We start from the raw sequence: 26331 nt of genomic DNA on the forward strand, positions 1-26331 counted from the left end.
TTCACAAAACCAATAGATCCCACATAGGCAAGATCTATTAGCTTTACCAAGGCTTGTTTGTCATCTGGAGCCATTGTGGTACTGCCATGAAAGAGCTGCCAACAATAGCCAGGCCCTGTTCATACTGCAATTCGGGTCATCATTCACACTGCTGTCAAGAAACCAGTAATGTTTTATAAAAACACAGCTGAGTGATTTGAGCTAAAAAAAAAGTGTTTGCTCCTTAAGTGCATTTTTCAGTCCGGGGGGGGGGGGGGGATTACATACATTGCAGTGTTGAACCAACGCTTCTGCATTTCTGGGATGCATATGTTACACTTGTACTGATCCTGTTTTGTGATGACATTTGTGGCATATCAACGTGCTAAATAAAAAGACATTTGCGCTGACTAACCAGGGCAAATACGTTCAAATGACGATGCCCAATTGCTGTAGCATCAGTGCAGGGTATGTAATGTAGCGCCTGGGGTCTAGCTTCTATGCCCCAACCATAATCTCCCTTCTGGTGATGCGTGTCACGAGCTACACTTTATGTGGAAGCGCGAGGGATGCCTGAAGAAGTCAAAGACACGCAGGCAGCCGTGGGACTGACACTGTGCTCGAGAGCGCCTAGCAGCAGAGTTTCTAGGTGCTTCCAGGGGTGAGATGATGGCTGTCAGGCCTTTGCTGGGAGCCAGGGGGGGACGAGGAGTTTTCACAACAGATGCTTGTCTCAAAAAGGTGGGGTGGGCTAGGGCAGAGTCAGTCATGGGCAGCCTCCAAGATGGCTCACTAGTAAAGTGCCCCCTGCTGGTACCTGAGCATGACTTACAGGTCACATTCTTAAATCCGAGCCGAGTGGGCTCAACGCTTTTCCCTCACAAGGTATATAAAGTGGCTGCTATGAATACTGGTTATTTACGGTGCTATGAAGGTGACATATGGAAATAGCAAACACTTTAGAAATCAGGTCACTTTACTTTCCTTTTGTTGCACAAGAGCACAGAACCGGATGAGCAGCTCCTCACGTGCACTGTGGCTGGCCAGGGATGGACACTTTACAGAACCAGTGCTGAGCCTCTTAAGCAGAGCTGGATCTGTTCAAGTCTGTGCAAACCCTGGGCCTGCTCACAGCCTGGCAAGCTGCAGACAATGTTGGGTGCAGCCTTAAATGTGAAATCGTTCCAAGTTGCCACTGTTTGTAGTGAGTTTAACAGACACTGTCTCTGGCTTCCTTCCTGCACGAGGCCAGGTAGGAAGCAGTATCACTCCCCCCATCCTGTGTGTTAGAGAATGGTTTCCATTGCAGTGGGAGGCGGGGTCGTCCATGCCAGGTTTTCAAGGTGACCTCGGACGAGCTTAATATGTAACTGTTGTTCATTTCTGGCAATCATATATATATCTTGTGGATATCCTGCAAATCCGGCATGGATCCGACTCTACTGGACTTATGTTGGGCACCCTTGCACTAGAGCAAGGTTTTTTATGTAAAACTGGTAAGTGTTAATATTGTCATTGTTCACGCCTTCACCAATCACAGGGGGGGGCAACATGCCTGCATCCTCACCGCACACTCCCTATCATTCTTACACTGAGCGCCAAGCTTTCCAAAGTTTAAGAATCTACACAACTTTCAGCATTCCTGCTGAGTTCATTGGCCGACATACTTGTTGTGATGGTTTTGCCATTTTATTTCCTGAGCTGTACTTTTCTCAAGAAAGTTAGTTCCCATTATTTTTAATAAACCATTGAGAATGCTGAGAAATCACTTTGTGCGTCTGCGACAAGACACATTTATTTTTTTGAATTCTAAGTAAAGGTAATCAAGATGGAAAGACAATGGCTGTATGACTGACTTCAACAGAAAGCCCTCCCCCATGCTTGCTGCTGAAATATTGAGATATTAGAAAAGCACTGAAAATGTGCATTGCTAAAGCGGCATGTGTTTTCCAGAGTACGCAAATGAAGAGGAAAAGCACGCCTTGCCAATTAAAATGCAGAGTCACCCTTTGTAGTTATTGTGCGATGAGTTTCCAAAAAGTACTCCGGTGGTAGATGAAATGATGCTGATTGTAGGTTTGTGATGCTGGAGAATGAGATAGGCATCTGAAAATAAACAGCATGCATCCTGAAGACACAGCTTGATATGTGACCTCGGTCTTTAAATGCCCAGCACACATACACATGATCACCATGGGCCCCACTGCTGGCAGGTACATAACCTGAAGGCTGCAGTCACATGATGCTTCCGTCCCTTCGATAGCTCAGTTGGTAGAGCGGAGGACTGTAGTGGTGAAGCTGATATCCTTAGGTCGCTGGTTCAAATCCGGCTCGAAGGATTTTTTTTCGTATTTGCTCTTCATATTTCTTTTCACATTCTGAAATTAAAATACGCCATGTTTTGAAGCAACGACGCTAGAGCTTGACAATTGTTTTTGTCTCCCCCATTTTTCTCAGATGGCACCAAGAAGTGAATTTAGCCAGAGCAGAAATGGACGGAGGTGCAGCCGCTGATCCCAGTGACTGTCAGAGAGAGAAAAGGAGGAGTCTGTGCAGAGGAAGCTGTAAATCAGTGATACAAAGAGAGCGGCTCTTTCCTTGCACAGATGGGGTCAACACTGACATTTCTGTGGGTGCAGCGCCCCCAGCAGGGGGACAGGTAGAACAATCAGTAGGAGGTCAGGTACCAGGGAGTCATCAGTTCCTCGTTAGTATAGTGGTCAGTATCCCCGCCTGTCACGCGGGAGACCGGGGTTCAATTCCCCGACGGGGAGACTATGTTTATGACTTAACCATGTTTACACTTTAGAAATACATTTTGTTATTTGTTTCGTTTACAATCTCGACATTTTAGAAGTATTGCGATTTAATGTATATGAAGTGCACTGTATAATATGATCAGTGGCAGCATATAGAATTGTAATAAATACCAACACCGAGGCGCCTCTAGCAGAGCTGGCAGGCTTGGAAATCCAACAGAGAAAGCTTTCAACATGAAGGAATCAAGTTTTGGGAACACATTTGTACATTTTGATTTTAAGTTATGGACCACTTAGTCGACAGCGAATGTTTAATATTTACAGAAAAACAAAGTACTATGTGGTGAACAATTGGTACTGGCTGTTTTGCTTGATTATCAATTCCACGTAATCGCGTCATGGTTAATTTCAAATGTATTATAAGCTTCATCACTATTACTTTTTCTAGTTGCGCCTCTGATTTTCAACTAAAACTATATATCATCTATACAAACAATTAGAACCAAACTGTATCTTTTTTAATAACGAACGTACTTTTCTGAAATTGGAGTGAATGCAAGTTGTAGTAACGAAGAAACGTAGGCTTCCGGGTAGTGTATTGGTTATTCATGTTTTTAGGGTCGAGCCTGCGTTGCATGCGCTCGCGCATGCGTATCGCAGCGAGACGCTTTAGTGTTTAGAAAAGGGCTCGGAGCCCTGTCAACGTCACGTCAGTGTTTTTTATTGGTACGTGGGCTTGCCTAATAAAATCCGCTTGCTTTCATTAGTCGAAGGCACGCATAGGTCATGCCTTTTCCGGTGGCTCGCCCTCCTCCAGCGCAGCGACCAAGTACAGAAAACATGCGAGGCTCGCTGTTTTCCATCGGGCTCATGGACTTCTTTTTCTCTCATTCACGAGCGCGATCTCGCTTGGCAGAAGTCGAGCACTTTACATAATTAACTTCACTTTTTCGGGTTATGTACATAAATGCACTTTTGCCCGATAGGTGAAAAGTCGGGTTAGGAGTTTACAACGCGATCAGCTGTAACATGAGCAAACGCGAGACCCGTTGCATTGCAAATGCTTGTTTTAATAGTTTGTGTCTCCGTCAAGTATTCTCCATCTATTTAATGTAAATCTATTTAATGTGCAGTATCTCTTTCTTCGTGGTCTCCATGAATGCAGTGTGTCTTCCATGTCTGGTGTTTTATTCTGGCTTTTTGTATATCTTGGTCAGTCGGCGAAAGCGTAGGTTTAAGCCTGTGTGGTGATGTCTGGTCCACACTGCTGTAAAGAGAGCAGCGACCCCCGGCGAGGCTTCTTTCAGACTAAGGGGGGAGGTGATGAGAGACCTGGACACCTGTAAAGATACCTGTGAGCTCTCCAAAACAACAGAGCCCCTCCATGGGCTCTTGGCTAGGACGTTAGACTGAAGCTCTAAAGATCCCAGGTTTCCACAGTGACTTTTTGTTTGATATCCATTACCTTCAGTGCTGAGTAGTCAAACTTTAAACCCTCTCAAACTTGGTAAAATAAAACATTACTTTAACAACATCAATCTATTTCCCTCCACATTCCAGCTTCTTTCTTTCTTCACCCCTCATTTCTTTCTGAGCCCCCTTCAGTCCGTCTTTATTTTCTTTATTGGAACAAGTTTCTCAAAGCCCTACTCAGTGTGAGTCTCAGAACTGAGAGAATACTATCACAGGCTGTAAGTTCACTGCTAAGAGGAAAGTTTTACTCCTTGTATGAAGGTCCGAAAGAGTGGAGTGCAACTTTCCACAAACTACTATTTAAATACAATCTCCCGGACCTTCCGTAACCTGAGTCTAGACAGAAATATTTAGAATTCTTCTCTGAAAAAGTGGCAACCCTCCTGCAGGGCTTGAAAGCAGACAATACTCATCATTAGAATCCACAGCCAGCAACACTAGAAAACTGCCACTCATGACCAAGTTAGCAGCAAGTTGGGCCACGGGGATGCTCTCTATGCTTGAAACATCAGATAACTCACTAGAAAACTACCTGGAATTTGGCACCCAGACTCATCCTCAACCTCCCGCTCTGAATTCACATCTCACCATACCTCAGAGAGCTCCACTGTCTCCCGAAACAGAAATGAACTAATTTCAAACACCTTACATACACATTCAAGGCACAACACAACGTAGGCCCCACCTACTTGACCAGTTGCTTCTCTTTCCACAACCACCAAGAGACTTCCATCTACTCAGGGCTCCTACTCACACACATCCCATACATACAGAGAACCAGATCAGGAGGATGGGTGTTCTGTTGCATCACTCCTAAAGCATGGAATGGACTCCCATTTCACACAAGAGCATTTTATTCTCTTCTTCAATTCTGCAAGAAGTTGAAGACCTGCGTTTTTAATAAACCAACCTACCTTAGACAGGGCTACACACACACACGCCTGCTCAGCGCCAGGAAACCCTTGCAGGTGATTGCGTGCCTTACAAATACCCATTACGTTACAGATGCACCCCCAGGGCTCCACCAGATGTTTCACAGCAATGGGTGTGACAGAGCATAACATGGCTGTGCCTTTATGCTTTCTTTGGTAGAAGAGAAGGACAGCATTTACCTTCATATATTGTGTGAAAAACTATACCCATGTAAATGTGATGCATTAAAAGACCACAACATTATGGTGCCTTTGTGAGTGATATTACACTTGTTAGATATAAACTGCTTTTATGAAATGTTAACCAGATGCATTTATACCTTGGTATCTTAACAAATGATATATTTTATAGTCACTCATCATTTACTGTGTTTAAGACAATTGCATTTGTAAAAACATAACTAAAATGTGCTTCCATTCCATTGTTCAAGCTGGAGTTAAGGTCTGCCAATTCCTATGTTTAATTTCAACATGAAACTTGCTTTGTTTGTGCGCTATTTTTCTTTCGTCTGCAGGTGATAGGTAAGGAAGAGAGAGTTGGGTTGCCAAGGACGAAACTTGGTAACAAGGAGCTACAAGAACGGCTCCCTTACTATATTCCTGGGCATGGATGTAATCCAAGGTGGAGCAGATGTGTTCAGAAGAGGATAAAAGTGAATTGGACATAATTCACAATGGTGTCTTGTTAGTAATTGTTTCTTTGGGTGTGATGTCAGCTACTGGAAGGCTCTGGGGTGATTAAAGTGTTGTTCAGTTAGGCAGAGATTCAGAATCTTTTTGCCCCCTTGACTAGAGTGGACTCTAAGGGAAAGATAACTCTCCTTGACTAAGTGGCAGTCGCGACTCACAGGGGTTACCAGAGGTGGGGTGGAGAGCGGGGTGTGGGGAGGCAAGGAGAATATTAACAATATTAAAAAGTTAAAAAACTAAAAACTTACCTGCTCCGTCGCACCGCTGCTCCTCCGTCAGCAGCAGGCTCCCAGCCTGCCCTGCGGCCAATCCTGACGCTGCTCAGAGAAGCGTTAGGATTGGCTGGGAGTGCCCAGCCACGGTGCTCCCAGACAGACTGGGAGCCTGTGCCTGCTCTCTCCAGCCCGGCAGCAGTGTGCCCCAGATGGCCGGCCAAACACACATGTGCACTGAGGGGAGTGCACAGTGCACTCCCCTCACTGCTCGTCACCCCCAATGCCCCACCCCTTTATAATTCTCAGTATAATGTACATGCGACATCAGCTCCCGCGAGTTTCTGTAGTGTAGTGGTTATCACGTTCGCTGCCCCCGTGAAAGGTCGCGGGTTTGAAACTGGGCGGAAACACTTTTAACACTTCCATCTACCTTGTTCTGCATTATTATTAATATCTATGACCACCTAACTTGTTCTGCATTATTAATATATATGACGAGCGATACTTCTGTGCTACAATTTTAATTGATATCATCCATATAGTAACATATTTCAAATAAACAAGATAAGCAACGCATAGATGATGTAAACTGTGCAAAAGATATTAGCTCGCTTGTAATTAGTACGGGACTGAAAATTTTAAAATAATACAAAACTAAAGAAATGAATGTTAAATTATTAAAACTACAGCAGGTTCTACCGAGATTCAAACTCAGATCGCTGGACTCAAAGTCCAGAGTGCTAACCATTACACCATGGAACCTTCCATTGACAAGCATGAGGTGCGTTAGTAGTGAAATGACAGTATCCTGTAGTGTGCACGTCTCCTTGTAAAAGTCCTGATGTTTTTCAGATGTCAGGTTATTAATGGCAAGGAACACAAGCATTGGCAAAGCCAATAGGTATCGCCTATGTGATAGCTACTGGTTTTGCCAGTGATTTAGCCATGCTGCAACATGGCTGAAAGTAAAGGAAAAAAGCTGTATATGACACAGCCAGCATTGATCACTTCATAGTGCTTTTTTTTACATTCATCCATGCTGCACTGAAGCCAGAGCTGCTGTACAATGTGGCTAAAAAAACATTCACAAAACCAATAGATCCCACATAGGCAAGATCTATTAGCTTTACCAAGGCTTGTTTGTCATCTGGAGCCATTGTGGTACTGCCATGAAAGAGCTGCCAACAATAGCCAGGCCCTGTTCATACTGCAATTCGGGTCATCATTCACACTGCTGTCAAGAAACCAGTAATGTTTTATAAAAACACAGCTGAGTGATTTGAGCTAAAAAAAAAGTGTTTGCTCCTTAAGTGCATTTTTCAGTCCGGGGGGGGGGGGGGGATTACATACATTGCAGTGTTGAACCAACGCTTCTGCATTTCTGGGATGCATATGTTACACTTGTACTGATCCTGTTTTGTGATGACATTTGTGGCATATCAACGTGCTAAATAAAAAGACATTTGCGCTGACTAACCAGGGCAAATACGTTCAAATGACGATGCCCAATTGCTGTAGCATCAGTGCAGGGTATGTAATGTAGCGCCTGGGGTCTAGCTTCTATGCCCCAACCATAATCTCCCTTCTGGTGATGCGTGTCACGAGCTACACTTTATGTGGAAGCGCGAGGGATGCCTGAAGAAGTCAAAGACACGCAGGCAGCCGTGGGACTGACACTGTGCTCGAGAGCGCCTAGCAGCAGAGTTTCTAGGTGCTTCCAGGGGTGAGATGATGGCTGTCAGGCCTTTGCTGGGAGCCAGGGGGGGACGAGGAGTTTTCACAACAGATGCTTGTCTCAAAAAGGTGGGGTGGGCTAGGGCAGAGTCAGTCATGGGCAGCCTCCAAGATGGCTCACTAGTAAAGTGCCCCCTGCTGGTACCTGAGCATGACTTACAGGTCACATTCTTAAATCCGAGCCGAGTGGGCTCAACGCTTTTCCCTCACAAGGTATATAAAGTGGCTGCTATGAATACTGGTTATTTACGGTGCTATGAAGGTGACATATGGAAATAGCAAACACTTTAGAAATCAGGTCACTTTACTTTCCTTTTGTTGCACAAGAGCACAGAACCGGATGAGCAGCTCCTCACGTGCACTGTGGCTGGCCAGGGATGGACACTTTACAGAACCAGTGCTGAGCCTCTTAAGCAGAGCTGGATCTGTTCAAGTCTGTGCAAACCCTGGGCCTGCTCACAGCCTGGCAAGCTGCAGACAATGTTGGGTGCAGCCTTAAATGTGAAATCGTTCCAAGTTGCCACTGTTTGTAGTGAGTTTAACAGACACTGTCTCTGGCTTCCTTCCTGCACGAGGCCAGGTAGGAAGCAGTATCACTCCCCCCATCCTGTGTGTTAGAGAATGGTTTCCATTGCAGTGGGAGGCGGGGTCGTCCATGCCAGGTTTTCAAGGTGACCTCGGACGAGCTTAATATGTAACTGTTGTTCATTTCTGGCAATCATATATATATCTTGTGGATATCCTGCAAATCCGGCATGGATCCGACTCTACTGGACTTATGTTGGGCACCCTTGCACTAGAGCAAGGTTTTTTATGTAAAACTGGTAAGTGTTAATATTGTCATTGTTCACGCCTTCACCAATCACAGGGGGGGGCAACATGCCTGCATCCTCACCGCACACTCCCTATCATTCTTACACTGAGCGCCAAGCTTTCCAAAGTTTAAGAATCTACACAACTTTCAGCATTCCTGCTGAGTTCATTGGCCGACATACTTGTTGTGATGGTTTTGCCATTTTATTTCCTGAGCTGTACTTTTCTCAAGAAAGTTAGTTCCCATTATTTTTAATAAACCATTGAGAATGCTGAGAAATCACTTTGTGCGTCTGCGACAAGACACATTTATTTTTTTGAATTCTAAGTAAAGGTAATCAAGATGGAAAGACAATGGCTGTATGACTGACTTCAACAGAAAGCCCTCCCCCATGCTTGCTGCTGAAATATTGAGATATTAGAAAAGCACTGAAAATGTGCATTGCTAAAGCGGCATGTGTTTTCCAGAGTACGCAAATGAAGAGGAAAAGCACGCCTTGCCAATTAAAATGCAGAGTCACCCTTTGTAGTTATTGTGCGATGAGTTTCCAAAAAGTACTCCGGTGGTAGATGAAATGATGCTGATTGTAGGTTTGTGATGCTGGAGAATGAGATAGGCATCTGAAAATAAACAGCATGCATCCTGAAGACACAGCTTGATATGTGACCTCGGTCTTTAAATGCCCAGCACACATACACATGATCACCATGGGCCCCACTGCTGGCAGGTACATAACCTGAAGGCTGCAGTCACATGATGCTTCCGTCCCTTCGATAGCTCAGTTGGTAGAGCGGAGGACTGTAGTGGTGAAGCTGATATCCTTAGGTCGCTGGTTCAAATCCGGCTCGAAGGATTTTTTTTCGTATTTGCTCTTCATATTTCTTTTCACATTCTGAAATTAAAATACGCCATGTTTTGAAGCAACGACGCTAGAGCTTGACAATTGTTTTTGTCTCCCCCATTTTTCTCAGATGGCACCAAGAAGTGAATTTAGCCAGAGCAGAAATGGATGGAGGTGCAGCCGCTGATCCCAGGGATTGTCAGAGAGAGAAAAGGAGGAGTCTGTGCAGAGGAAGCTGTAAATCAGTGATACAAAGAGAGCGGCTCTTTCCTTGCACAGATGGGGTCAACACTGACATTTCTGTGGGTGCAGCGCCCCCAGCAGGGGGACAGGTAGAACAATCAGTAGGAGGTCAGGTACCAGGGAGTCATCAGTTCCTCGTTAGTATAGTGGTCAGTATCCCCGCCTGTCACGCGGGAGACCGGGGTTCAATTCCCCGACGGGGAGACTATGTTTATGACTTAACCATGTTTACACTTTAGAAATACATTTTGTTATTTGTTTCGTTTACAATCTCGACATTTTAGAAGTATTGCGATTTAATGTATATGAAGTGCACTGTATAATATGATCAGTGGCAGCATATAGAATTGTAATAAATACCAACACCGAGGCGCCTCTAGCAGAGCTGGCAGGCTTGGAAATCCAACAGAGAAAGCTTTCAACATGAAGGAATCAAGTTTTGGGAACACATTTGTACATTTTGATTTTAAGTTATGGACCACTTAGTCGACAGCGAATGTTTAATATTTACAGAAAAACAAAGTACTATGTGGTGAACAATTGGTACTGGCTGTTTTGCTTGATTATCAATTCCACGTAATCGCGTCATGGTTAATTTCAAATGTATTATAAGCTTCATCACTATTACTTTTTCTAGTTGCGCCTCTGATTTTCAACTAAAACTATATATCATCTATTCAAACAATTAGAACCAAACTGTATCTTTTTTAATAACGAACGTACTTTTCTGAAATTGGAGTGAATGCAAGTTGTAGTAACGAAGAAACGTAGGCTTCCGGGTAGTGTATTGGTTATTCATGTTTTTAGGGTCGAGCCTGCGTTGCATGCGCTCGCGCATGCGTATCGCAGCGAGACGCTTTAGTGTTTAGAAAAGGGCTCGGAGCCCTGTCAACGTCACGTCAGTGTTTTTTATTGGTACGTGGGCTTGCCTAATAAAATCCGCTTGCTTTCATTAGTCGAAGGCACGCATAGGTCATGCCTTTTCCGGTGGCTCGCCCTCCTCCAGCGCAGCGACCAAGTACAGAAAACATGCGAGGCTCGCTGTTTTCCATCGGGCTCATGGACTTCTTTTTCTCTCATTCACGAGCGCGATCTCGCTTGGCAGAAGTCGAGCACTTTACATAATTAACTTCACTTTTTCGGGTTATGTACATAAATGCACTTTTGCCCGATAGGTGAAAAGTCGGGTTAGGAGTTTACAACGCGATCAGCTGTAACATGAGCAAACGCGAGACCCGTTGCATTGCAAATGCTTGTTTTAATAGTTTGTGTCTCCGTCAAGTATTCTCCATCTATTTAATGTAAATCTATTTAATGTGCAGTATCTCTTTCTTCGTGGTCTCCATGAATGCAGTGTGTCTTCCATGTCTGGTGTTTTATTCTGGCTTTTTGTATATCTTGGTCAGTCGGCGAAAGCGTAGGTTTAAGCCTGTGTGGTGATGTCTGGTCCACACTGCTGTAAAGAGAGCAGCGACCCCCGGCGAGGCTTCTTTCAGACTAAGGGGGGAGGTGATGAGAGACCTGGACACCTGTAAAGATACCTGTGAGCTCTCCAAAACAACAGAGCCCCTCCATGGGCTCTTGGCTAGGACGTTAGACTGAAGCTCTAAAGATCCCAGGTTTCCACAGTGACTTTTTGTTTGATATCCATTACCTTCAGTGCTGAGTAGTCAAACTTTAAACCCTCTCAAACTTGGTAAAATAAAACATTACTTTAACAACATCAATCTATTTCCCTCCACATTCCAGCTTCTTTCTTTCTTCACCCCTCATTTCTTTCTGAGCCCCCTTCAGTCCGTCTTTATTTTCTTTATTGGAACAAGTTTCTCAAAGCCCTACTCAGTGTGAGTCTCAGAACTGAGAGAATACTATCACAGGCTGTAAGTTCACTGCTAAGAGGAAAGTTTTACTCCTTGTATGAAGGTCCGAAAGAGTGGAGTGCAACTTTCCACAAACTACTATTTAAATACAATCTCCCGGACCTTCCGTAACCTGAGTCTAGACAGAAATATTTAGAATTCTTCTCTGAAAAAGTGGCAACCCTCCTGCAGGGCTTGAAAGCAGACAATACTCATCATTAGAATCCACAGCCAGCAACACTAGAAAACTGCCACTCATGACCAAGTTAGCAGCAAGTTGGGCCACGGGGATGCTCTCTATGCTTGAAACATCAGATAACTCACTAGAAAACTACCTGGAATTTGGCACCCAGACTCATCCTCAACCTCCCGCTCTGAATTCACATCTCACCATACCTCAGAGAGCTCCACTGTCTCCCGAAACAGAAATGAACTAATTTCAAACACCTTACATACACATTCAAGGCACAACACAACGTAGGCCCCACCTACTTGACCAGTTGCTTCTCTTTCCACAACCACCAAGAGACTTCCATCTACTCAGGGCTCCTACTCACACACATCCCATACATACAGAGAACCAGATCAGGAGGATGGGTGTTCTGTTGCATCACTCCTAAAGCATGGAATGGACTCCCATTTCACACAAGAGCATTTTATTCTCTTCTTCAATTCTGCAAGAAGTTGAAGACCTGCGTTTTTAATAAACCAACCTACCTTAGACAGGGCTACACACACACACGCCTGCTCAGCGCCAGGAAACCCTTGCAGGTGATTGCGTGCCTTACAAATACCCATTACGTTACAGATGCACCCCCAGGGCTCCACCAGATGTTTCACAGCAATGGGTGTGACAGAGCATAACATGGCTGTGCCTTTATGCTTTCTTTGGTAGAAGAGAAGGACAGCATTTACCTTCATATATTGTGTGAAAAACTATACCCATGTAAATGTGATGCATTAAAAGACCACAACATTATGGTGCCTTTGTGAGTGATATTACACTTGTTAGATATAAACTGCTTTTATGAAATGTTAACCAGATGCATTTATACCTTGGTATCTTAACAAATGATATATTTTATAGTCACTCATCATTTACTGTGTTTAAGACAATTGCATTTGTAAAAACATAACTAAAATGTGCTTCCATTCCATTGTTCAAGCTGGAGTTAAGGTCTGCCAATTCCTATGTTTAATTTCAACATGAAACTTGCTTTGTTTGTGCGCTATTTTTCTTTCGTCTGCAGGTGATAGGTAAGGAAGAGAGAGTTGGGTTGCCAAGGACGAAACTTGGTAACAAGGAGCTACAAGAACGGCTCCCTTACTATATTCCTGGGCATGGATGTAATCCAAGGTGGAGCAGATGTGTTCAGAAGAGGATAAAAGTGAATTGGACATAATTCACAATGGTGTCTTGTTAGTAATTGTTTCTTTGGGTGTGATGTCAGCTACTGGAAGGCTCTGGGGTGATTAAAGTGTTGTTCAGTTAGGCAGAGATTCAGAATCTTTTTGCCCCCTTGACTAGAGTGGACTCTAAGGGAAAGATAACTCTCCTTGACTAAGTGGCAGTCGCGACTCACAGGGGTTACCAGAGGTGGGGTGGAGAGCGGGGTGTGGGGAGGCAAGGAGAATATTAACAATATTAAAAAGTTAAAAAACTAAAAACTTACCTGCTCCGTCGCACCGCTGCTCCTCCGTCAGCAGCAGGCTCCCAGCCTGCCCTGCGGCCAATCCTGACGCTGCTCAGAGAAGCGTTAGGATTGGCTGGGAGTGCCCAGCCACGGTGCTCCCAGACAGACTGGGAGCCTGTGCCTGCTCTCTCCAGCCCGGCAGCAGTGTGCCCCAGATGGCCGGCCAAACACACATGTGCACTGAGGGGAGTGCACAGTGCACTCCCCTCACTGCTCGTCACCCCCAATGCCCCACCCCTTTATAATTCTCAGTATAATGTACATGCGACATCAGCTCCCGCGAGTTTCTGTAGTGTAGTGGTTATCACGTTCGCTGCCCCCGTGAAAGGTCGCGGGTTTGAAACTGGGCGGAAACACTTTTAACACTTCCATCTACCTTGTTCTGCATTATTATTAATATCTATGACCACCTAACTTGTTCTGCATTATTAATATATATGACGAGCGATACTTCTGTGCTACAATTTTAATTGATATCATCCATATAGTAACATATTTCAAATAAACAAGATAAGCAACGCATAGATGATGTAAACTGTGCAAAAGATATTAGCTCGCTTGTAATTAGTACGGGACTGAAAATTTTAAAATAATACAAAACTAAAGAAATGAATGTTAAATTATTAAAACTACAGCAGGTTCTACCGAGATTCAAACTCAGATCGCTGGACTCAAAGTCCAGAGTGCTAACCATTACACCATGGAACCTTCCATTGACAAGCATGAGGTGCGTTAGTAGTGAAATGACAGTATCCTGTAGTGTGCACGTCTCCTTGTAAAAGTCCTGATGTTTTTCAGATGTCAGGTTATTAATGGCAAGGAACACAAGCATTGGCAAAGCCAATAGGTATCGCCTATGTGATAGCTACTGGTTTTGCCAGTGATTTAGCCATGCTGCAACATGGCTGAAAGTAAAGGAAAAAAGCTGTATATGACACAGCCAGCATTGATCACTTCATAGTGCTTTTTTTTACATTCATCCATGCTGCACTGAAGCCAGAGCTGCTGTACAATGTGGCTAAAAAAACATTCACAAAACCAATAGATCCCACATAGGCAAGATCTATTAGCTTTACCAAGGCTTGTTTGTCATCTGGAGCCATTGTGGTACTGCCATGAAAGAGCTGCCAACAATAGCCAGGCCCTGTTCATACTGCAATTCGGGTCATCATTCACACTGCTGTCAAGAAACCAGTAATGTTTTATAAAAACACAGCTGAGTGATTTGAGCTAAAAAAAAAGTGTTTGCTCCTTAAGTGCATTTTTCAGTCCGGGGGGGGGGGGGGGGATTACATACATTGCAGTGTTGAACCAACGCTTCTGCATTTCTGGGATGCATATGTTACACTTGTACTGATCCTGTTTTGTGATGACATTTGTGGCATATCAACGTGCTAAATAAAAAGACATTTGCGCTGACTAACCAGGGCAAATACGTTCAAATGACGATGCCCAATTGCTGTAGCATCAGTGCAGGGTATGTAATGTAGCGCCTGGGGTCTAGCTTCTATGCCCCAACCATAATCTCCCTTCTGGTGATGCGTGTCACGAGCTACACTTTATGTGGAAGCGCGAGGGATGCCTGAAGAAGTCAAAGACACGCAGGCAGCCGTGGGACTGACACTGTGCTCGAGAGCGCCTAGCAGCAGAGTTTCTAGGTGCTTCCAGGGGTGAGATGATGGCTGTCAGGCCTTTGCTGGGAGCCAGGGGGGGACGAGGAGTTTTCACAACAGATGCTTGTCTCAAAAAGGTGGGGTGGGCTAGGGCAGAGTCAGTCATGGGCAGCCTCCAAGATGGCTCACTAGTAAAGTGCCCCCTGCTGGTACCTGAGCATGACTTACAGGTCACATTCTTAAATCCGAGCCGAGTGGGCTCAACGCTTTTCCCTCACAAGGTATATAAAGTGGCTGCTATGAATACTGGTTATTTACGGTGCTATGAAGGTGACATATGGAAATAGCAAACACTTTAGAAATCAGGTCACTTTACTTTCCTTTTGTTGCACAAGAGCACAGAACCGGATGAGCAGCTCCTCACGTGCACTGTGGCTGGCCAGGGATGGACACTTTACAGAACCAGTGCTGAGCCTCTTAAGCAGAGCTGGATCTGTTCAAGTCTGTGCAAACCCTGGGCCTGCTCACAGCCTGGCAAGCTGCAGACAATGTTGGGTGCAGCCTTAAATGTGAAATCGTTCCAAGTTGCCACTGTTTGTAGTGAGTTTAACAGACACTGTCTCTGGCTTCCTTCCTGCACGAGGCCAGGTAGGAAGCAGTATCACTCCCCCCATCCTGTGTGTTAGAGAATGGTTTCCATTGCAGTGGGAGGCGGGGTCGTCCATGCCAGGTTTTCAAGGTGACCTCGGACGAGCTTAATATGTAACTGTTGTTCATTTCTGGCAATCATATATATATCTTGTGGATATCCTGCAAATCCGGCATGGATCCGACTCTACTGGACTTATGTTGGGCACCCTTGCACTAGAGCAAGGTTTTTTATGTAAAACTGGTAAGTGTTAATATTGTCATTGTTCACGCCTTCACCAATCACAGGGGGGGGCAACATGCCTGCATCCTCACCGCACACTCCCTATCATTCTTACACTGAGCGCCAAGCTTTCCAAAGTTTAAGAATCTACACAACTTTCAGCATTCCTGCTGAGTTCATTGGCCGACATACTTGTTGTGATGGTTTTGCCATTTTATTTCCTGAGCTGTACTTTTCTCAAGAAAGTTAGTTCCCATTATTTTTAATAAACCATTGAGAATGCTGAGAAATCACTGTGTGCGTCTGCGACAAGACACATTTATTTTTTTGAATTCTAAGTAAAGGTAATCAAGATGGAAAGACAATGGCTGTATGACTGACTTCAACAGAAAGCCCTCCCCCATGCTTGCTGCTGAAATATTGAGATATTAGAAAAGCACTGAAAATGTGCATTGCTAAAGCGGCATGTGTTTTCCAGAGTACGCAAATGAAGAGGAAAAGCACGCCTTGCCAATTAAAATGCAGAGTCACCCTTTGTAGTTATTGTGCGATGAGTTTCCAAAAAGTACTCCGGTGGTAGATGAAATGATGCTGATTGTAGGTTTGTGATGCTGGAGAATGAGATAGGCATCTGAAAATAAACAGCATGCATCCTGAAGACACAGCTTGATATGTGACCTCGGTCTTTAAATGCCCAGCACACATACACATGATCACCATGGGCCCCACTGCTGGCAGGTACATAACCTGAAGGCTGCAGTCACATGATGCTTCCGTCCCTTCGATAGCTCAGTTGGTAGAGCGGAGGACTGTAGTGGTGAAGCTGATATCCTTAGGTCGCTGGTTCAAATCCGGCTCGAAGGATTTTTTTTCGTATTTGCTCTTCATATTTCTTTTCACATTCTGAAATTAAAATACGCCATGTTTTGAAGCAACGACGCTAGAGCTTGACAATTGTTTTTGTCTCCCCCATTTTTCTCAGATGGCACCAAGAAGTGAATTTAGCCAGAGCAGAAATGGATGGAGGTGCAGCCGCTGATCCCAGGGATTGTCAGAGAGAGAAAAGGAGGAGTCTGTGCAGAGGAAGCTGTAAATCAGTGATACAAAGAGAGCGGCTCTTTCCTTGCACAGATGGGGTCAACACTGACATTTCTGTGGGTGCAGCGCCCCCAGCAGGGGGACAGGTAGAACAATCAGTAGGAGGTCAGGTACCAGGGAGTCATCAGTTCCTCGTTAGTATAGTGGTCAGTATCCCCGCCTGTCACGCGGGAGACCGGGGTTCAATTCCCCGACGGGGAGACTATGTTTATGACTTAACCATGTTTACACTTTAGAAATACATTTTGTTATTTGTTTCGTTTACAATCTCGACATTTTAGAAGTATTGCGATTTAATGTATATGAAGTGCACTGTATAATATGATCAGTGGCAGCATATAGAATTGTAATAAATACCAACACCGAGGCGCCTCTAGCAGAGCTGGCAGGCTTGGAAATCCAACAGAGAAAGCTTTCAACATGAAGGAATCAAGTTTTGGGAACACATTTGTACATTTTGATTTTAAGTTATGGACCACTTAGTCGACAGCGAATGTTTAATATTTACAGAAAAACAAAGTACTATGTGGTGAACAATTGGTACTGGCTGTTTTGCTTGATTATCAATTCCACGTAATCGCGTCATGGTTAATTTCAAATGTATTATAAGCTTCATCACTATTACTTTTTCTAGTTGCGCCTCTGATTTTCAACTAAAACTATATATCATCTATTCAAACAATTAGAACCAAACTGTATCTTTTTTAATAACGAACGTACTTTTCTGAAATTGGAGTGAATGCAAGTTGTAGTAACGAAGAAACGTAGGCTTCCGGGTAGTGTATTGGTTATTCATGTTTTTAGGGTCGAGCCTGCGTTGCATGCGCTCGCGCATGCGTATCGCAGCGAGACGCTTTAGTGTTTAGAAAAGGGCTCGGAGCCCTGTCAACGTCACGTCAGTGTTTTTTATTGGTACGTGGGCTTGCCTAATAAAATCCGCTTGCTTTCATTAGTCGAAGGCACGCATAGGTCATGCCTTTTCCGGTGGCTCGCCCTCCTCCAGCGCAGCGACCAAGTACAGAAAACATGCGAGGCTCGCTGTTTTCCATCGGGCTCATGGACTTCTTTTTCTCTCATTCACGAGCGCGATCTCGCTTGGCAGAAGTCGAGCACTTTACATAATTAACTTCACTTTTTCGGGTTATGTACATAAATGCACTTTTGCCCGATAGGTGAAAAGTCGGGTTAGGAGTTTACAACGCGATCAGCTGTAACATGAGCAAACGCGAGACCCGTTGCATTGCAAATGCTTGTTTTAATAGTTTGTGTCTCCGTCAAGTATTCTCCATCTATTTAATGTAAATCTATTTAATGTGCAGTATCTCTTTCTTCGTGGTCTCCATGAATGCAGTGTGTCTTCCATGTCTGGTGTTTTATTCTGGCTTTTTGTATATCTTGGTCAGTCGGCGAAAGCGTAGGTTTAAGCCTGTGTGGTGATGTCTGGTCCACACTGCTGTAAAGAGAGCAGCGACCCCCGGCGAGGCTTCTTTCAGACTAAGGGGGGAGGTGATGAGAGACCTGGACACCTGTAAAGATACCTGTGAGCTCTCCAAAACAACAGAGCCCCTCCATGGGCTCTTGGCTAGGACGTTAGACTGAAGCTCTAAAGATCCCAGGTTTCCACAGTGACTTTTTGTTTGATATCCATTACCTTCAGTGCTGAGTAGTCAAACTTTAAACCCTCTCAAACTTGGTAAAATAAAACATTACTTTAACAACATCAATCTATTTCCCTCCACATTCCAGCTTCTTTCTTTCTTCACCCCTCATTTCTTTCTGAGCCCCCTTCAGTCCGTCTTTATTTTCTTTATTGGAACAAGTTTCTCAAAGCCCTACTCAGTGTGAGTCTCAGAACTGAGAGAATACTATCACAGGCTGTAAGTTCACTGCTAAGAGGAAAGTTTTACTCCTTGTATGAAGGTCTGAAAGAGTGGAGTGCAACTTTCCACAAACTACTATTTAAATACAATCTCCCGGACCTTCCGTAACCTGAGTCTAGACAGAAATATTTAGAATTCTTCTCTGAAAAAGTGGCAACCCTCCTGCAGGGCTTGAAAGCAGACAATACTCATCATTAGAATCCACAGCCAGCAACACTAGAAAACTGCCACTCATGACCAAGTTAGCAGCAAGTTGGGCCACGGGGATGCTCTCTATGCTTGAAACATCAGATAACTCACTAGAAAACTACCTGGAATTTGGCACCCAGACTCATCCTCAACCTCCCGCTCTGAATTCACATCTCACCATACCTCAGAGAGCTCCACTGTCTCCCGAAACAGAAATGAACTAATTTCAAACACCTTACATACACATTCAAGGCACAACACAACGTAGGCCCCACCTACTTGACCAGTTGCTTCTCTTTCCACAACCACCAAGAGACTTCCATCTACTCAGGGCTCCTACTCACACACATCCCATACATACAGAGAACCAGATCAGGAGGATGGGTGTTCTGTTGCATCACTCCTAAAGCATGGAATGGACTCCCATTTCACACAAGAGCATTTTATTCTCTTCTTCAATTCTGCAAGAAGTTGAAGACCTGCGTTTTTAATAAACCAACCTACCTTAGACAGGGCTACACACACACACGCCTGCTCAGCGCCAGGAAACCCTTGCAGGTGATTGCGTGCCTTACAAATACCCATTACGTTACAGATGCACCCCCAGGGCTCCACCAGATGTTTCACAGCAATGGGTGTGACAGAGCATAACATGGCTGTGCCTTTATGCTTTCTTTGGTAGAAGAGAAGGACAGCATTTACCTTCATATATTGTGTGAAAAACTATACCCATGTAAATGTGATGCATTAAAAGACCACAACATTATGGTGCCTTTGTGAGTGATATTACACTTGTTAGATATAAACTGCTTTTATGAAATGTTAACCAGATGCATTTATACCTTGGTATCTTAACAAATGATATATTTTATAGTCACTCATCATTTACTGTGTTTAAGACAATTGCATTTGTAAAAACATAACTAAAATGTGCTTCCATTCCATTGTTCAAGCTGGAGTTAAGGTCTGCCAATTCCTATGTTTAATTTCAACATGAAACTTGCTTTGTTTGTGCGCTATTTTTCTTTCGTCTGCAGGTGATAGGTAAGGAAGAGAGAGTTGGGTTGCCAAGGACGAAACTTGGTAACAAGGAGCTACAAGAACGGCTCCCTTACTATATTCCTGGGCATGGATGTAATCCAAGGTGGAGCAGATGTGTTCAGAAGAGGATAAAAGTGAATTGGACATAATTCACAATGGTGTCTTGTTAGTAATTGTTTCTTTGGGTGTGATGTCAGCTACTGGAAGGCTCTGGGGTGATTAAAGTGTTGTTCAGTTAGGCAGAGATTCAGAATCTTTTTGCCCCCTTGACTAGAGTGGACTCTAAGGGAAAGATAACTCTCCTTGACTAAGTGGCAGTCGCGACTCACAGGGGTTACCAGAGGTGGGGTGGAGAGCGGGGTGTGGGGAGGCAAGGAGAATATTAACAATATTAAAAAGTTAAAAAACTAAAAACTTACCTGCTCCGTCGCACCGCTGCTCCTCCGTCAGCAGCAGGCTCCCAGCCTGCCCTGCGGCCAATCCTGACGCTGCTCAGAGAAGCGTTAGGATTGGCTGGGAGTGCCCAGCCACGGTGCTCCCAGACAGACTGGGAGCCTGTGCCTGCTCTCTCCAGCCCGGCAGCAGTGTGCCCCAGATGGCCGGCCAAACACACATGTGCACTGAGGGGAGTGCACAGTGCACTCCCCTCACTGCTCGTCACCCCCAATGCCCCACCCCTTTATAATTCTCAGTATAATGTACATGCGACATCAGCTCCCGCGAGTTTCTGTAGTGTAGTGGTTATCACGTTCGCTGCCCCCGTGAAAGGTCGCGGGTTTGAAACTGGGCGGAAACACTTTTAACACTTCCATCTACCTTGTTCTGCATTATTATTAATATCTATGACCACCTAACTTGTTCTGCATTATTAATATATATGACGAGCGATACTTCTGTGCTACAATTTTAATTGATATCATCCATATAGTAACATATTTCAAATAAACAAGATAAGCAACGCATAGATGATGTAAACTGTGCAAAAGATATTAGCTCGCTTGTAATTAGTACGGGACTGAAAATTTTAAAATAATACAAAACTAAAGAAATGAATGTTAAATTATTAAAACTACAGCAGGTTCTACCGAGATTCAAACTCAGATCGCTGGACTCAAAGTCCAGAGTGCTAACCATTACACCATGGAACCTTCCATTGACAAGCATGAGGTGCGTTAGTAGTGAAATGACAGTATCCTGTAGTGTGCACGTCTCCTTGTAAAAGTCCTGATGTTTTTCAGATGTCAGGTTATTAATGGCAAGGAACACAAGCATTGGCAAAGCCAATAGGTATCGCCTATGTGATAGCTACTGGTTTTGCCAGTGATTTAGCCATGCTGCAACATGGCTGAAAGTAAAGGAAAAAAGCTGTATATGACACAGCCAGCATTGATCACTTCATAGTGCTTTTTTTTACATTCATCCATGCTGCACTGAAGCCAGAGCTGCTGTACAATGTGGCTAAAAAAACATTCACAAAACCAATAGATCCCACATAGGCAAGATCTATTAGCTTTACCAAGGCTTGTTTGTCATCTGGAGCCATTGTGGTACTGCCATGAAAGAGCTGCCAACAATAGCCAGGCCCTGTTCATACTGCAATTCGGGTCATCATTCACACTGCTGTCAAGAAACCAGTAATGTTTTATAAAAACACAGCTGAGTGATTTGAGCTAAAAAAAAAGTGTTTGCTCCTTAAGTGCATTTTTCAGTCCGGGGGGGGGGGGGGGGATTACATACATTGCAGTGTTGAACCAACGCTTCTGCATTTCTGGGATGCATATGTTACACTTGTACTGATCCTGTTTTGTGATGACATTTGTGGCATATCAACGTGCTAAATAAAAAGACATTTGCGCTGACTAACCAGGGCAAATACGTTCAAATGACGATGCCCAATTGCTGTAGCATCAGTGCAGGGTATGTAATGTAGCGCCTGGGGTCTAGCTTCTATGCCCCAACCATAATCTCCCTTCTGGTGATGCGTGTCACGAGCTACACTTTATGTGGAAGCGCGAGGGATGCCTGAAGAAGTCAAAGACACGCAGGCAGCCGTGGGACTGACACTGTGCTCGAGAGCGCCTAGCAGCAGAGTTTCTAGGTGCTTCCAGGGGTGAGATGATGGCTGTCAGGCCTTTGCTGGGAGCCAGGGGGGGACGAGGAGTTTTCACAACAGATGCTTGTCTCAAAAAGGTGGGGTGGGCTAGGGCAGAGTCAGTCATGGGCAGCCTCCAAGATGGCTCACTAGTAAAGTGCCCCCTGCTGGTACCTGAGCATGACTTACAGGTCACATTCTTAAATCCGAGCCGAGTGGGCTCAACGCTTTTCCCTCACAAGGTATATAAAGTGGCTGCTATGAATACTGGTTATTTACGGTGCTATGAAGGTGACATATGGAAATAGCAAACACTTTAGAAATCAGGTCACTTTACTTTCCTTTTGTTGCACAAGAGCACAGAACCGGATGAGCAGCTCCTCACGTGCACTGTGGCTGGCCAGGGATGGACACTTTACAGAACCAGTGCTGAGCCTCTTAAGCAGAGCTGGATCTGTTCAAGTCTGTGCAAACCCTGGGCCTGCTCACAGCCTGGCAAGCTGCAGACAATGTTGGGTGCAGCCTTAAATGTGAAATCGTTCCAAGTTGCCACTGTTTGTAGTGAGTTTAACAGACACTGTCTCTGGCTTCCTTCCTGCACGAGGCCAGGTAGGAAGCAGTATCACTCCCCCCATCCTGTGTGTTAGAGAATGGTTTCCATTGCAGTGGGAGGCGGGGTCGTCCATGCCAGGTTTTCAAGGTGACCTCGGACGAGCTTAATATGTAACTGTTGTTCATTTCTGGCAATCATATATATATCTTGTGGATATCCTGCAAATCCGGCATGGATCCGACTCTACTGGACTTATGTTGGGCACCCTTGCACTAGAGCAAGGTTTTTTATGTAAAACTGGTAAGTGTTAATATTGTCATTGTTCACGCCTTCACCAATCACAGGGGGGGGCAACATGCCTGCATCCTCACCGCACACTCCCTATCATTCTTACACTGAGCGCCAAGCTTTCCAAAGTTTAAGAATCTACACAACTTTCAGCATTCCTGCTGAGTTCATTGGCCGACATACTTGTTGTGATGGTTTTGCCATTTTATTTCCTGAGCTGTACTTTTCTCAAGAAAGTTAGTTCCCATTATTTTTAATAAACCATTGAGAATGCTGAGAAATCACTTTGTGCGTCTGCGACAAGACACATTTATTTTTTTGAATTCTAAGTAAAGGTAATCAAGATGGAAAGACAATGGCTGTATGACTGACTTCAACAGAAAGCCCTCCCCCATGCTTGCTGCTGAAATATTGAGATATTAGAAAAGCACTGAAAATGTGCATTGCTAAAGCGGCATGTGTTTTCCAGAGTACGCAAATGAAGAGGAAAAGCACGCCTTGCCAATTAAAATGCAGAGTCACCCTTTGTAGTTATTGTGCGATGAGTTTCCAAAAAGTACTCCGGTGGTAGATGAAATGATGCTGATTGTAGGTTTGTGATGCTGGAGAATGAGATAGGCATCTGAAAATAAACAGCATGCATCCTGAAGACACAGCTTGATATGTGACCTCGGTCTTTAAATGCCCAGCACACATACACATGATCACCATGGGCCCCACTGCTGGCAGGTACATAACCTGAAGGCTGCAGTCACATGATGCTTCCGTCCCTTCGATAGCTCAGTTGGTAGAGCGGAGGACTGTAGTGGTGAAGCTGATATCCTTAGGTCGCTGGTTCAAATCCGGCTCGAAGGATTTTTTTTCGTATTTGCTCTTCATATTTCTTTTCACATTCTGAAATTAAAATACGCCATGTTTTGAAGCAACGACGCTAGAGCTTGACAATTGTTTTTGTCTCCCCCATTTTTCTCAGATGGCACCAAGAAGTGAATTTAGCCAGAGCAGAAATGGACGGAGGTGCAGCCGCTGATCCCAGTGACTGTCAGAGAGAGAAAAGGAGGAGTCTGTGCAGAGGAAGCTGTAAATCAGTGATACAAAGAGAGCGGCTCTTTCCTTGCACAGATGGGGTCAACACTGACATTTCTGTGGGTGCAGCGCCCCCAGCAGGGGGACAGGTAGAACAATCAGTAGGAGGTCAGGTACCAGGGAGTCATCAGTTCCTCGTTAGTATAGTGGTCAGTATCCCCGCCTGTCACGCGGGAGACCGGGGTTCAATTCCCCGACGGGGAGACTATGTTTATGACTTAACCATGTTTACACTTTAGAAATACATTTTGTTATTTGTTTCGTTTACAATCTCGACATTTTAGAAGTATTGCGATTTAATGTATATGAAGTGCACTGTATAATATGATCAGTGGCAGCATATAGAATTGTAATAAATACCAACACCGAGGCGCCTCTAGCAGAGCTGGCAGGCTTGGAAATCCAACAGAGAAAGCTTTCAACATGAAGGAATCAAGTTTTGGGAACACATTTGTACATTTTGATTTTAAGTTATGGACCACTTAGTCGACAGCGAATGTTTAATATTTACAGAAAAACAAAGTACTATGTGGTGAACAATTGGTACTGGCTGTTTTGCTTGATTATCAATTCCACGTAATCGCGTCATGGTTAATTTCAAATGTATTATAAGCTTCATCACTATTACTTTTTCTAGTTGCGCCTCTGATTTTCAACTAAAACTATATATCATCTATACAAACAATTAGAACCAAACTGTATCTTTTTTAATAACGAACGTACTTTTCTGAAATTGGAGTGAATGCAAGTTGTAGTAACGAAGAAACGTAGGCTTCCGGGTAGTGTATTGGTTATTCATGTTTTTAGGGTCGAGCCTGCGTTGCATGCGCTCGCGCATGCGTATCGCAGCGAGACGCTTTAGTGTTTAGAAAAGGGCTCGGAGCCCTGTCAACGTCACGTCAGTGTTTTTTATTGGTACGTGGGCTTGCCTAATAAAATCCGCTTGCTTTCATTAGTCGAAGGCACGCATAGGTCATGCCTTTTCCGGTGGCTCGCCCTCCTCCAGCGCAGCGACCAAGTACAGAAAACATGCGAGGCTCGCTGTTTTCCATCGGGCTCATGGACTTCTTTTTCTCTCATTCACGAGCGCGATCTCGCTTGGCAGAAGTCGAGCACTTTACATAATTAACTTCACTTTTTCGGGTTATGTACATAAATGCACTTTTGCCCGATAGGTGAAAAGTCGGGTTAGGAGTTTACAACGCGATCAGCTGTAACATGAGCAAACGCGAGACCCGTTGCATTGCAAATGCTTGTTTTAATAGTTTGTGTCTCCGTCAAGTATTCTCCATCTATTTAATGTAAATCTATTTAATGTGCAGTATCTCTTTCTTCGTGGTCTCCATGAATGCAGTGTGTCTTCCATGTCTGGTGTTTTATTCTGGCTTTTTGTATATCTTGGTCAGTCGGCGAAAGCGTAGGTTTAAGCCTGTGTGGTGATGTCTGGTCCACACTGCTGTAAAGAGAGCAGCGACCCCCGGCGAGGCTTCTTTCAGACTAAGGGGGGAGGTGATGAGAGACCTGGACACCTGTAAAGATACCTGTGAGCTCTCCAAAACAACAGAGCCCCTCCATGGGCTCTTGGCTAGGACGTTAGACTGAAGCTCTAAAGATCCCAGGTTTCCACAGTGACTTTTTGTTTGATATCCATTACCTTCAGTGCTGAGTAGTCAAACTTTAAACCCTCTCAAACTTGGTAAAATAAAACATTACTTTAACAACATCAATCTATTTCCCTCCACATTCCAGCTTCTTTCTTTCTTCACCCCTCATTTCTTTCTGAGCCCCCTTCAGTCCGTCTTTATTTTCTTTATTGGAACAAGTTTCTCAAAGCCCTACTCAGTGTGAGTCTCAGAACTGAGAGAATACTATCACAGGCTGTAAGTTCACTGCTAAGAGGAAAGTTTTACTCCTTGTATGAAGGTCCGAAAGAGTGGAGTGCAACTTTCCACAAACTACTATTTAAATACAATCTCCCGGACCTTCCGTAACCTGAGTCTAGACAGAAATATTTAGAATTCTTCTCTGAAAAAGTGGCAACCCTCCTGCAGGGCTTGAAAGCAGACAATACTCATCATTAGAATCCACAGCCAGCAACACTAGAAAACTGCCACTCATGACCAAGTTAGCAGCAAGTTGGGCCACGGGGATGCTCTCTATGCTTGAAACATCAGATAACTCACTAGAAAACTACCTGGAATTTGGCACCCAGACTCATCCTCAACCTCCCGCTCTGAATTCACATCTCACCATACCTCAGAGAGCTCCACTGTCTCCCGAAACAGAAATGAACTAATTTCAAACACCTTACATACACATTCAAGGCACAACACAACGTAGGCCCCACCTACTTGACCAGTTGCTTCTCTTTCCACAACCACCAAGAG

General features: G+C 44.4%; 8 non-coding genes across 8 annotated transcripts; all 8 read left to right on the top strand.

Moving 5' to 3' along the window:
- The first annotated feature begins 2232 nt into the window (after window positions 1-2232).
- Window positions 2233-2318, top strand: TRNAY-GUA (transfer RNA tyrosine (anticodon GUA)). Its single transcript is given in 2 exon segments — window positions 2233-2269; window positions 2283-2318. It is a non-coding gene; the product is annotated as a tRNA-Tyr (tRNA).
- Window positions 2319-2681: 363 nt separating this feature from the next.
- Window positions 2682-2753, top strand: TRNAD-GUC (transfer RNA aspartic acid (anticodon GUC)). Its single transcript has one exon. It is a non-coding gene; the product is annotated as a tRNA-Asp (tRNA).
- Window positions 2754-9363: 6610 nt separating this feature from the next.
- TRNAY-GUA (transfer RNA tyrosine (anticodon GUA)) lies at window positions 9364-9449 on the top strand. Its single transcript is given in 2 exon segments — window positions 9364-9400; window positions 9414-9449. It is a non-coding gene; the product is annotated as a tRNA-Tyr (tRNA).
- Window positions 9450-9812: 363 nt separating this feature from the next.
- On the top strand, window positions 9813-9884 carry TRNAD-GUC (transfer RNA aspartic acid (anticodon GUC)). The gene has a single exon. It is a non-coding gene; the product is annotated as a tRNA-Asp (tRNA).
- A 6611-nt stretch (window positions 9885-16495) lies between these two features.
- On the top strand, window positions 16496-16581 carry TRNAY-GUA (transfer RNA tyrosine (anticodon GUA)). The gene is given in 2 exon segments: window positions 16496-16532; window positions 16546-16581. It is a non-coding gene; the product is annotated as a tRNA-Tyr (tRNA).
- Window positions 16582-16944: 363 nt separating this feature from the next.
- TRNAD-GUC (transfer RNA aspartic acid (anticodon GUC)) lies at window positions 16945-17016 on the top strand. Its single transcript has one exon. It is a non-coding gene; the product is annotated as a tRNA-Asp (tRNA).
- A 6611-nt stretch (window positions 17017-23627) lies between these two features.
- TRNAY-GUA (transfer RNA tyrosine (anticodon GUA)) lies at window positions 23628-23713 on the top strand. Its single transcript is given in 2 exon segments — window positions 23628-23664; window positions 23678-23713. It is a non-coding gene; the product is annotated as a tRNA-Tyr (tRNA).
- Window positions 23714-24076: 363 nt separating this feature from the next.
- On the top strand, window positions 24077-24148 carry TRNAD-GUC (transfer RNA aspartic acid (anticodon GUC)). The gene has a single exon. It is a non-coding gene; the product is annotated as a tRNA-Asp (tRNA).
- The last annotated feature ends 2183 nt before the right edge of the window (window positions 24149-26331 follow it).

This window comes from Pleurodeles waltl, unplaced genomic scaffold (genome assembly GCF_031143425.1).
Source record: "Pleurodeles waltl isolate 20211129_DDA unplaced genomic scaffold, aPleWal1.hap1.20221129 scaffold_236, whole genome shotgun sequence".
Lineage (NCBI taxonomy): Eukaryota > Metazoa > Chordata > Amphibia > Caudata > Salamandridae > Pleurodeles > Pleurodeles waltl.